The sequence below is a fragment of the Musca domestica genome, unplaced genomic scaffold (genome assembly GCF_030504385.1).
Source record: "Musca domestica strain aabys unplaced genomic scaffold, Musca_domestica.polishedcontigs.V.1.1 42, whole genome shotgun sequence".
NCBI lineage: Eukaryota > Metazoa > Arthropoda > Insecta > Diptera > Muscidae > Musca > Musca domestica.
In genome coordinates this window covers 3,235,274-3,248,197 of record NW_026712329.1, presented here as the reverse complement: position 1 = coordinate 3,248,197, position 12,924 = coordinate 3,235,274, and the positions used below count along the sequence as shown (strand labels likewise).

The following is a 12,924-nucleotide window of genomic DNA, read 5'->3' as shown; positions in this document are numbered from 1 at the left end:
GGCTTAGAAATGACAGCAATCTGAAGTTGGTTGCAGTTTTTTCATCTCACCCTGAATGGTTTATTCTGAGATTTAAGGCGAAATGTTCTTTTCTTTATACCTTGGTCAGAAAATTAGGAAATATTTTCTGAGTTTATTTTATTATTTATTTTTATTTATTGATTTTTTTTTTTTTTTTTTTGGAACATTGATGCCAATATTTTATTTTTATTTAAAATAGGGTAGAAATATAGATTTCTTTTCTTTGGCGACTTATAGGAAGAATATTTTTGTCCTTAATGTCATCCTTCTAAAGTGATGTTTTGTTGGAGATTTTCGCATTGATAATAATACAATGCATATATGTATGTGTGCTAGGCAAGATTTAGACTGATGACGGACGTCTTCTAGTAGTTATAGTACAATTTTATGACAAATAATTTTGTAGAATATTTTGACTTGCTACGATTCCGTGTAAAGTATGTGTTTAACTACATTTAAAAAAGGCCAAAAAGTCCGCTTTTTTAATTCTCTCTTTATGGTTCAAATTTTCGACAAAAAAATATTCCTTGCATTTTTGTCTGCAATATTGCCAAAGACAATATATACCTAAAGTGGATTCTTTATCCGAAAATATTCAAATGAATGGAAAAGAGGAAAAGATTTCAAAACGCCGTTTCGCGCGTCTTCTATTTTAGCTCTACTTTCATAATCTGCTAGAAATTATTGAAAAATTGAATTTTGTCACACAGTGGTATTCACGTTTTCCAATATTGCAAAATGAAATATACCTTATATATATAAATGTATTTTGATTTCAATACAAAGTGGCTGTTACATTATCACGATTTCCTAGAAATTGCTTGAAAGTATTGCACAATTTGCCTCTGCAGCTGACAAGTATACATTGAGAGGAAGGATATGAAAGCATTAAAATTAAGCATTTTAAGAATATTTGTTCTGCATTTTGAATTTAATAATCCTTAATTTGGATCAGCAGATGTCGTCTATGTCTTTTCAGGGGTACTCAAATCTAAAATGTTAAAAATATCAACAATTTAAGGATATTTGTCAGTTGAAGACTATTCAATAATCACTCGATAACATTTTAACTGTTGGCCTGTTACTAAAAAAAAGTTATAATTAATTGATTGACTGTGCGGCCTGACTACGTAAAAGTATGTTTTAGCAGAAACAAATCTCCTTCCATTACTGTAGACAGGAATTCTTATAGCCAATAAAATTAAGCATTGGAAATTGGTATATTTCACAACAAATATTATTGCCCATATTATTTATTTTGAAATATTTATTCGTATTTTAATAACCAAAAAAATTATTTAAAATCAGTATATTAAATCGTTTTTATCTTTCCTAATTGATGACGCTAAAAATATGCAAATATACATTTTTTCACATTATTGCCGAGAAAAAAAATACCCCTTTGAATGTAAATGTGATACAAATTGCGAAAATATATTTTACAAAATAATTTAAGTTTTATGGTTTATTTTCTAACCATATTTTGTAGTTAATTATAAGACAACCATATTTTTTTTAATAAATAGAGTAATGCATCCACCAGAAAATTTGTTGTTTTTTGACAATAATCTAATCTGTTCTTCATTTTAAATAAGCTCTTTTGTGAATTAAATAGGTAAGTATTAGAGACTCGTCGAAGCTATCGGCACACACTTGTCTCATAAACGTTATATGTGCACCAAAAAGTTACTAATTCTAATAAGACAATTTTGCACCATTCGAAAACGTTAAATTTGTCGTTGATAATTGTTTGGAGTCAAATACATCAGTTAGTCTTGCATCTAAAATCAAATAGATAACAAATCATTACAAAACCGAACAATATAAGCAACATCTAAGAAAATGTCTTATATACCAACGCATTTCTTGCCTCAGAATTTCGTTTTTGTCTCGGCTGAACTGTTTCAAAAAAAAAAAAAAAAATGCTGCATACCTTCAGGCCCGTTGGCAATTCATATTAATTTTATTGATGGGCAACTCAAACAAAAGTCGACTTAGGTTTCCCTAGCTGGTTGTCATCAGCTCGTATCGAAATGGAAACCTATTTTCTATGCAGTGATATTTGACAAGGTAAATTACAGAAAATGCAGAAAAGGGCCTTATAATTTGAAATGATTAAATTGTACCATGCATTTTCCCTGCCCCCCCGCGCAATCCCAATCGACTATGAATAGTTCAGTACTCGGTTTTCACCCAAGTCCATAGTCGAGTTCGGGAAACGATAGTAGCAACTAGTTCCGCGCTCTTTAGAGAAATTGTTTAATTTTCTTTTCTCACGTCTCATTCGTAAACAACAGAGTAGTCGGGCGTTATGCATTACACTCATTCATAAACAACATATTTGTTTGGTTGGGACGTTTTTCATTCCTGTTTTCAACGCTCGCAACGAACAACCAACCAAACGAAAGCGCGCGCTCGAAGCAACTCCGAACAACAATAAGTCCAAAAGGGGGGATAAAGCCAATAAAACAATCAAGGAATTGGATGGGACACATTTGTAAGTAAGTAATTCTAATTGCTTTGCTATGCATACACCTTGGACAACCAAGGATAAAGTGGCGTCATTTGTAAGATGGTGGAGATCGGACCCGGATCCTGATGCTAATGCAAAATCTGCTGTGAAGATGGGGATACTGCTATATGGGGGCTATACGAAGGCGTGGACCTGCACAGACAATTTTCTGTCTTAGGCTATGTTATCCATTTCGAACTTCAAATACCAAATTGGAAACAATTCCGGTGAATAATATCGCTAAAATTATCAAAATATTAAATATAGGAAGGTATCGATATATGGGGGCTATATGATAACGTGGACCTTCATGGCCCATTTACGAACTTAACCTGCCTACTGGCAAAAAATTTAATAAAGAAATTACAAATTATAGTTATCAAGCATAAAAACGTTGCAAACAGGTGTGAGATTCCGTAATCTGAACACTGGCCATAAATTGACTAGACAAGAGCATTGGTGCAGAGGTGTGTTTTTTTTTTGGCTTAACTCTAGTTTAGTAGAAACTCTTCAATTTTTTCCAGTGGTAGGTATTTTTACCCTGATCCTTTTCTTGGGGGACGGACCCGGGACCCCAGATTCTTGACCCCAAAGTCCGGGTTCAAAATCCCGACTAGACCCGGATCCAATTACCCGATATATACAATATAGGAAAGTGGTCACGGTTCGTAAGTTATAGTCAAATTATCGATTTTTTGGACCCGAATTTTTTATAAAACCCCCAAAAAGTTGAAAAAGGCCCCATTATGGGAGTCAACAAAATTGATGGCAATTTATAGCTGATACTCTTACCTTTCCAAAATGCTACAATTTGTGCTATTAACTTTACTGAGTCCAGATATATGGGTCTTTCCATCCGCATAACCCGATTCTAACCAGTTCATTAAAATTATGTTTTCAATAAAAAAGGTTTATTTCGCGTAGCCGTCGTTACAAAAGCACCACATTAAGAAAACTTTAGTTCGCGTTAGCCGGTGTTTGACATACTCAGAGGAGAAAATCTCAAGCCCCGGCCAAAGTCCGGCTATTTACAAAAAGTGTCAAATTTAGAAAACTTTTGTAATTCCAACGATGGCTATGCGAAATAAACCCTTTTTTTACTGAAAACTATTTAATTAAGCTGGGTAGAATCGGGTTATGCGGATGGAAAGACCCATATCTCTGGACCCGAAAAAGGCATTAGCACAAATTTTAGCATTTTGGAAAGGTAAGAGTGTCAGCTATAATTTGGCGTCAATTTTGTTGAACCCCATAATGGGCCCTTTTTGGACTTTTTGGGGGTTTTATAACAAATCCGGGTCCCAAAAATCGATAATTTGACTATAACTTCCACTCATGACCACTTGTTGGATTGGTATTTTCATAAGCTCTCCAACGATACCTATATTATGTAAACCCGGATTTTCGGGTCAAAAATCTTGGGTCCCGGGTCCCCCCCAAGAAAAAAATAGTTTCCCGGAATCAGGGTAAAAATACCTACCACTGGGAAAATTTTCGAAAAAATCAAAGAGTTTTTACTAAACTAGAGTTACTTTTTTTTAATAAATTTGTGTGAGCAGTGCTTCAAGAGAACACAACCCCCTTATATTCAAAGAGCAACAAAAACAAATTGTATGGAATCGTTGAATGTTGCCCCCAATCTATGAAATTGGCGCGTTTTTGTGTGCTTTTAATCGTTCCAATTGCAGATGTTAACATTTTCTTTGTTATCATTAAAAATAATATAAAATAAACATCGTGTTCAAAACAGATATAGAAAGAAGAGATGAAAAAAATTTTGTTTATTTCGCTATCATTGCAATATCTGCGGAATTTTGAAAAATAAATAATAATTAAGGTCTTTTGTATTCTGTGCACTCACAATCTTTATTTTATTTATGTTAATGTTTATTGGATTATTGACACGGCACATACATATAAATCTTTATTTAGTATTATGGCAATTTCGTTTCAATTGAAACAGATTATGGATTAGAAATGATTAGATTAAAGGTGTCACTAAAATCTCGGGTTCACTCTAAATAACAGAGAAGCCGATTTCGATTCATTTGAAAATTTTCTACGAGTTCGATACCCTGATTACTAGAAAGTATTTATACCCTACACCACATGGTGGTAAGGGTATTATGTCTTTGTGCATTTGTTTGTAACATGGAAAAAGAAGCGAGATAAACCCATAGTTACTTTTGAGGATCTTCATAGAATCACTTTAAGCATGCCAGTTCGGCCGTCCATGTATTGCAGGTCGCATTTATATTCCATTGAGATGAAATTTGGAAACAATTTGGACGAACCCTCAGGTTTATTGCGCACCAAATGGCTAATATCAGCCCAAATGGACTGAATTTTGGTACATCCGACCGAATTCAGTCTAGAAGCAAGTACATCAAATTAGGAGAAAATCGGTTAAGATATAGCTATGGCTCCCATATATATGTTTCACCCGGTTTTGTGTTTAAGTCCCTCACATTCGTAATATGCATTCGACACAAATGCTATTTGGTACCAAATATCCTATGGAGCTCGAAAATTTTATCGAGAACGGCTAAGATTTGGATATAGCTCCTATATATACAACTCGGCTCCGATATATATATTTTTTAATATAATCCTCCAAATGATATCATGCACTCTATAGCAAACTATAACTGCCTTAAAGCCAAATGTTGTTGGTGGAAAAAAAATTATTTTGTTACGGGAGCTCTACTAAACATTCATAGTGATTTATGGTATCATATAGTCGGCCCCGCACGGCTTTTCACTTTTCCTTGCTGGGTTTTTCTTGGAGTAACCAAATATTTATCATTAAAGTCCGCATACCGCCCTTGGGTTTACCGAAATAAACGATATTTTGGAACAGCATTTTTTGTAAAATCCCCCAAAAGTGAAAGTATTTTCTTTACCATACATAGTACATTTGTTATTCCGTTTATAACTCCTCGGAATAGGCATTTTACACCCCACAAAGTATAGGTATTCTTGATCAGCATAAGATTCTCTGTCGATTAAGCCATGTCCGTTCGTCTGTGGAAGTCACTCTAGCTTTTGAACGAAATGAAGTAGATTGATAAAATTAAGGTCCATAGAATTTTTGATATTGAATATGGGCTATATAGGTCCACGTTTTAATATAGCCCCCATGTAACTGTACCACCAGATTGAAAGTAATCACATTTTTTAAACAAAATTTACTTTAAATCGGCCGTTTGTGTTGCCTATATGTAACTCCTCGAAATAGGCATTTAACACCCCACAAAGTATAGGTACTCTTGATCAGTATAAGATTCTATGTCGATTAAGTCGTGTCCGTTCGTCTGTGGAAATCACTCTAGCTTTCGAACGAAACCCCCCATGTGACTGTAGCACCAGATCAAATGGTGTATCAGTATTTTAGCTACATCTTTATATGTCAGATTATTTTCTTCGTATAGCCCCCATATAACGGTTTCTCCCACTATTCAGTATTTTAAGGATTTTAGCTACATTTTTTAAATGAATTTTCTCAAACTTTGTGTTTGGAGTTCGTAATAGGGCCACTTTTCTGGCGCATAATTTGTTGTAGAGGTCCATGCTTTCGTATAGCTCTTTATAACTGCAACACCTAAAATTCGGAATTTGTGAAATTATGGCGGTATTTTACAACTCATTTTTATACCCTCCACCTTGGAAAGGAGGGTATATTAACTTTGTGGTATTTGTGGGTCATAATGGTTTCCAGCTCCGGTGGCGAAACATTGCATGTATGGGTCCATGATTTGGTATAGCCCCCATATAACGGTACCTCCCGGTATTCGGTATTTTGATGGATTTTGCCACACTTTTGCACGGATTTGTCTGAAAGTTGGTATTTGTTGGTCATAATGGGTTCCAGCTCCGGTGGCGAAACATTGCATGTATGGGTCCATGATTTGGTATAGCCCCCATATAACGGTACCTCCCGATATTCGGCATTTTAATGGTTTTTGCCACATTTCTTCTAATGTTTCTTTTACCATAAGGTGGAGGGTATTAAAAGTTTGGCCCGGCCGAACTTAACGTTTTTTTACTTGTTTTATTTTGCAAGTTCCTTCCAAGTGGTAGAGGTTAGTTAAAGTTTTGACCCGGACAAAGTTAGCTGCTTTTTTACATGTATATGTTAGATGTAGTTTCTGATTATAAGTAACCATATGTAGTCCTTCGTTTATTAACTATGTTGCAGGTATTTATTGGCATTCGAAAACGAGCAGAGCAGTCTACATTCGATCATACGTACTGAGAACATTTCTTCGTCTATATATCAGAATCTTCCAAAGTAGGCATGGATAGGCACCAGTGAATGGATCCAAACAATATTGGACCCGGAAATGTGGGACGGATAAAAGCCTTCTTTAGCTAAGCACAAATACTACCTCTGTTGTTAAAATCTCCGCCCAACATTCCGTAAAAACTCAAGTCTTGGTTAAAAGATCCATTCAGAGACCTGCTGGTCCAATGTGTTCATCCCAAAAGAAAGAAACAGAAAAAGGTAGAAAGATAAATAATAGAAGTAATGATTGACCCATGAAGATATTATCGTGATGTCTTTAGCCACTTTAGTCTTCTAACTGAAGAATAACTGCTGGCTCAGTTTCGGAAAAGGAGAACAAGTCGTGCAGAATTAGCTTACCCATAAGTCTTAGTCTAATTCCAATACAAGTTTTGTCATGGAAATGAGCGACATTATCTCTTTTTAGAGACCACCGGCCAAATTTTCTTGGAGACATTGCAAGCCCTTGTTCGCACAAGGGTGGCTTCTCCGAGTTCTCGATCTCTAGATTGATTGGTTCGGATCCACGTCTTTGCAGTACATTTAATGATTCATTGTCAGAGATGTTGCAATGGTCTGGGACCCAACAGAGCATAAAGAACAACATAATTTTTTCCAGAGCATTCCTGCACTTTAAAACTGCTACAGATTTAATGGTAGATGAATTAAATGCTTTCAGTGTCACTTGACTATCGAAATATATATTCACCGGTACGTTCACTTCAGTGTTTCTTTTTACAAGAAACTCTATGTATTTTTGAAAGCAAATATCTCTGCCTGTAATACGCTGAAGCTTGAGGAAGTTTCGGATATTCGCTTTCTCTGATATCTTGTACCGAACATCCTTGTTATTGTGCGCATATTACGGCTTTGAAGAAAAACAAATTTGGTAAACCATATACTTGAAACCGGATGTAGATATATGTGGGACCCATGGTACAATATTTAAGTAAAACAGCTTGGAAAAACTACTGAAATACGGCCCTGAGGCTTTGTCCGCTACCTATCACAATAATTGGATATTATATTCAACAAGTTGTTTTCTTTTATTTTAAAATATTCTTCATTCTTTAAACGAGTTAAATAGCTCGAAAGATGAATGAAATACCAGGATTTTCTTTCAAAAATATGATATCTTTAATATACGCACCTAATATGCGTTTCTTACAGTCATTGATTTTGAAAATATTTAGTTTTTGTTTTTCAAAAGAAACAACATAAATACATACACCAAGTTGGCATAAGTCGGGCATACCTACCTTTTTATTGTACTATGTATGGGACCAATACCCAAATCTGAAACGATATCGTAACCTATTTAAAAAAATAAAATATTTTAAGGGCATTCCCTTGACTGGTTGTTATGTGGCGCTTATTACTGCTTTTGGGGGATGAACATATATTCTGGAGCTATATATGTACCCATTTTCCCCGATTTAACATAGTTATAGGGTATGTGCATATCTTATGTGCCAAAATCTGTCTATTTGGGCATATATTACACATTTGGTGGTATATATATATATATATATATATATATATATATATATATATATATATATATATATATATATATATATATATATATATATATATATATATATATATATATATATATATATATATATATATATATATATATATATATATATATATATTAAATGCGACCTGTAATTTGCTCACAAAAATGGATGGACGACGCATAAGCAAAAATTGACTCAGAATGTGACTCTATGATGAGGATCATCAATTAGAAGTACGGGTCTATCTTGTTTCCTTTTTCATGTTGCGAATGCACAAAGACATAATACTCTGTACCACAGTGTGGAGTCGGGTATAAAATACCTAAAAGTCCATTTTTGATATTGTTTCGCCCCTACCATTTAAAATTATCATACTTTTGATTCCCTATGTATCAAGGTAAAACTCCACCAATTGCACAAAACAATTTCATCCCCCATGGCTTGGCTTTTGAAAATTTGCATTTTTTTTTTTTTTTTTTTTTTTTTTGGAATTACAATTGTCTTTTATAGGCTTATGTCTTTGCTGCGCCAATTTACATTATGGAGGGGATTTTAGATGAAGATTAGGAGAAGAGGGATGTTTATAATAATTTTCATTCGTTACGCTAGTTGGTATTTTGGAAATCTGCTATTTTACAGCAAAAGTTTAATGTTTTGGAGCCATGGTTACAAAAACAACGAAGCAAACCATCAACCAACCAAGCAGTCAGTCAGCCAGTCATTCATTGTGGCGGTTTTTTTCGCTATGCCGATGCCTCTGCTCCGTCAGTTGTTGTTCCTTACCTTTATTTACTCACGTATCAGGCAAAAGTTAAACGTATTGTTGTGCTGAAGATTTTTTATGGCCGCATTGCTTTGTTTTTTTTTTTTTTTTTTGCTATTTTCGCGGTATCGCCATCGATGTTTCTATTTTTTGTTTACCATTTGTTTTTGCGATTCATTGTTAGAGTTTTGGATTTTGGTTTTGTTACACGGTTTGCCAACAGTTTCAGTTCGCTGCTGCTTCAGTTTTCAGTTATAAAAGTGTAATCTCTTTAGCAATGTTGTGTTGTCGTTGTTGTTTTAATGAGGGTAGCCCAATTGCCTGGCTTCGTTGGAGCGTTGTGCAAAACGAAATAACACAGCCATGAAGTGAGAGAGGCTTTGAGGTGTTTCGCCAAAAACCCGACTTGAGCTACGTTGAACTCTGTTGGTTTTGGATTGATAACGCTGATGATGATGATGACGGTGACTATGGTTATAGTGCTTGGTAGTATGCCTACTAACTGTTTTGTTATTTCTGTTTTGGCGCGATGAAACGATAGTCGATTAGAGAGCGCATGTAGTGGTGTTGTGACACACCGTTGGAACGTTTGATGAACGCTTTAATTGTTGCCATTGTTTATATTGCCATTTAGCCTGCCATCGTCGTCATTAGACAGATACGTTCATTATTATAGCATTTTGACTTCTAAAAAGTCACTGACCGATCGCATTCAAACGAAATGAAATTAATGTTCAGGAAAAAGACAGAGTCTATAAGAAAACAAAAACACATTGTATCTACTTAGTTAATTCTCTTACGTATGGATTGAACGGTGTCAGATCCTATCGTAACATTTCAATAATTATACAATACCAAAAGTAAGACTATGCCTTCGATATTGCTTAATTCATAGTAATATATGTGTAGTTTGTAATAAGTTCTACTCCCAGTACAATAACGTTATCTCCCGATATTCGGGAACTCAAATAAAACGGTTGTTATCATTTTGTTCTGTATTTTCTCCAACATCGAAACGAAACAAACCCGATATTAAGAAAACGGGACTTGTTTTTATACCCTCCACCTTGGAAAGGAGGGTATATTAACTTTGTCATTCCGTTTGTAACATCCCTAAATATTCATCGTAGATATTCATAATCAGCATAAAATTCTAAGTCAATTTATCGATGTCCGTCTGTCTGCCCACATTATTTGACGTAGAGCGTCAGCATTTAGCAGAACAATTTGTATTGTGCCTAGGATCGTTGGTATTGAAAATGAGATATACCGGTCCACGTTTTGGTATAGTCCCCATATAACGGTGCCTTTCAATTTTCGTTATTTTGTTGATTTTTTCCACATTTTTTCACGGATTTGTATAAAATCGGTATTTGTAGGTCATAATGGATTCTTGCTCATGTGGCGAAACATTGTATGTATAGGTCCACGTTTTGGTATAGCCCCCATATAACGGTACCTCTCGATATTCGGTATTTTGATGATCTTTGCCACATTCTTTCACTTATTTGTCTAAAAATAGGTATTTGTAGGTTATAAATGGTATGCTGGATGACGCGGCGTGGGAAATGTGGGTCTATACGAAAGCGTGGATCTGCATAGGCAACTTTTGTCCCAAGCCATTAGAGTATTCAAATGCGAAACTTGAAAAAATCGGTGAATAATGAAGCTAAAATCATCAAAATACCGAATATCGGGTGGTACCGTTATATGAGGGCTATACGAAGACGTGGACCTGCAGAGACAATTTTCTGTCATAGGTGGTAATATCCATTACGAATTTCAAATACCAAATTTGAAACAATTCCGGTGAATAATGTCGCTAAAGTCTTCTAAATACCGAATATCGGGAGGTACCGTTATATGCAAGCTATACGAAGACGTAGACCTGCAGAGACATTTTTCTGTCATAGGCTGTAGTATCCATTTCGAACTTCAAATGCCAAATTAGAAACAATTCCGTTGAATAATGTCGCTAAAGTCATAAAAATACCGAATATCGGGAGACGGACGGCCATCACTAAATCGATTTAGAACTTTATGCTGATTTTTGTGGGGTCTAAAATGTTTATTTCGAGGTGTTACATACGAAATGACAAACTTAATATACACTCCTTACTATAGTGGATGGTATAATAATACTTAGAATGACAACTCTAAATGTACCAGCACAGCAATCGTATTGTTTGTGTACTTCTGGCATTGAAGTGTGTGCAGTACAAAACGATTGAAAACAATTAAAGTGTTTGTGATTTGGTGTGAGCGGTCCGTTATTAGTCTCGTTGGTTTTCGTACGCTGATTTAACTGCATTCTGCACCTATTATTCAAGTAGTTTTTATTTGAATTTCAACCGCGAATTACGAATTAAATTCTAAAATTACGAGTAAAAAAATCGAATTAGAAATGAAATTTGCGAATTACAAGAAAAATGTTTCGAATTACATTGGAAAAGAGTGTAGTACTTGCAGTTTCAAATGGAACTTAAAATCGAATATTTAATCGCGATACTTTTTATTATAGAAATTGGAGTTATCTCATTGTGGAAGGTATTAAAAGGCTTTTCTATTCTAACTCAAGTCATTGGCATACATTAAAATTTGCTTTATTCTTTAACATATTAATCCAGTCGATAACATAATGCAAGCAAGACACGATACAACTGCTTGTACACCTTACAGCAGTTGTCTTCAAGATTGTGTTGTTTTTTTGACCGGTTGTACGAAGTTGATATTTAGCATGTTGTACCAACTCACTATCAACGTGAACGTACGACACCCGCAACTCGTCGATTCTCAGGGTTACAGTAACTGGTTTCACTTAAGACCCCTCACAGTGCAAACAATTGTAAACTTTAACATGGGGATGTCATGCGAGGTAACCAATTGACTCCCTTTGCATCAGGAAGGCCTGATTCACAGTCATATACCAGTGACCAAAGACTAAATCCTATATAGTTCAATGTATACAGTTCGAATAACTTCTTTGTTGGTTGGTTTTTTGGTGGTAGTTTTTTATTTATACTTGGGGACACATTTTGTATTGTTATGGCTTATAGGACGACCGACGAAACAGAGTTAATTGGAATTTTCATTGCTAACGGGTAAGAAGTTAGTGAGACAACATAAGATTTTCTCTCGACAGATCGCAAAAAGTAAACGAATAGCATTTTGCAAAACATTTAAATAAAATAAATAAAAACATAATGAATGAAATAATAAATATTCCTGCATCTCCAATTGATATAGGCATGGGCTATGGTGCTCCACGGATGCACATTTTTTTGCTGGATTTGTCTCTCTAATGATAAAAATAGCTCATCCATCATCCGATCTTAAATTATTTATTTTTCATCTTTGCTTTTTGTAAAATAAGACCACTTGTTGGATAGGTATTTTTTTTAATATTCAAATGATACCTATGATGTCAATATCAGTTGAGTGGATCCGGATCCAACTCGGGTCTTGGACACAGACTTTTAGGTCAAATATCCGTGTCCGGATCAGGGTACAAATACCTAACTCTGGAAAAAAATTAAAAAAATCCCAGAGTTTCTACTGCATTATACTTGTTCCAAAAAATTCTACAATCAGGACAAAAATATCTAAACACTCACCCACCCACTTGAATCTAATACCATAGACAAATTAGGTATAGACTAAAAAGTTGTCTCATTTGTTATCTCTGAAAAAAGTGCTTCAATAGATGTCGTTCATGCTGTGAGAGAGGTTCAGTAGACTCACTCAATTCTCTCAAAATACAAAATATTAAATATTTTTATGATTCTTTATTATTTATCTACTAAAAACGAAACGTCGGCGT

General features: G+C 34.8%; 1 protein-coding gene across 1 annotated transcript in view; it reads left to right on the top strand.

The window, feature by feature from the left end:
• The first annotated feature begins 2,382 nt into the window (after nucleotides 1-2,382).
• Nucleotides 2,383-12,924, top strand: part of LOC109611692 (uncharacterized) — a 50,517-nt gene continuing 39,975 nt past the window's right edge. Inside the window, exon 1 of the mRNA XM_059127148.1 lies at nucleotides 2,383-2,518. The gene's annotated coding sequence lies outside the window, so the exon portion shown is untranslated. The remainder of the gene's footprint in view (nucleotides 2,519-12,924) is intronic.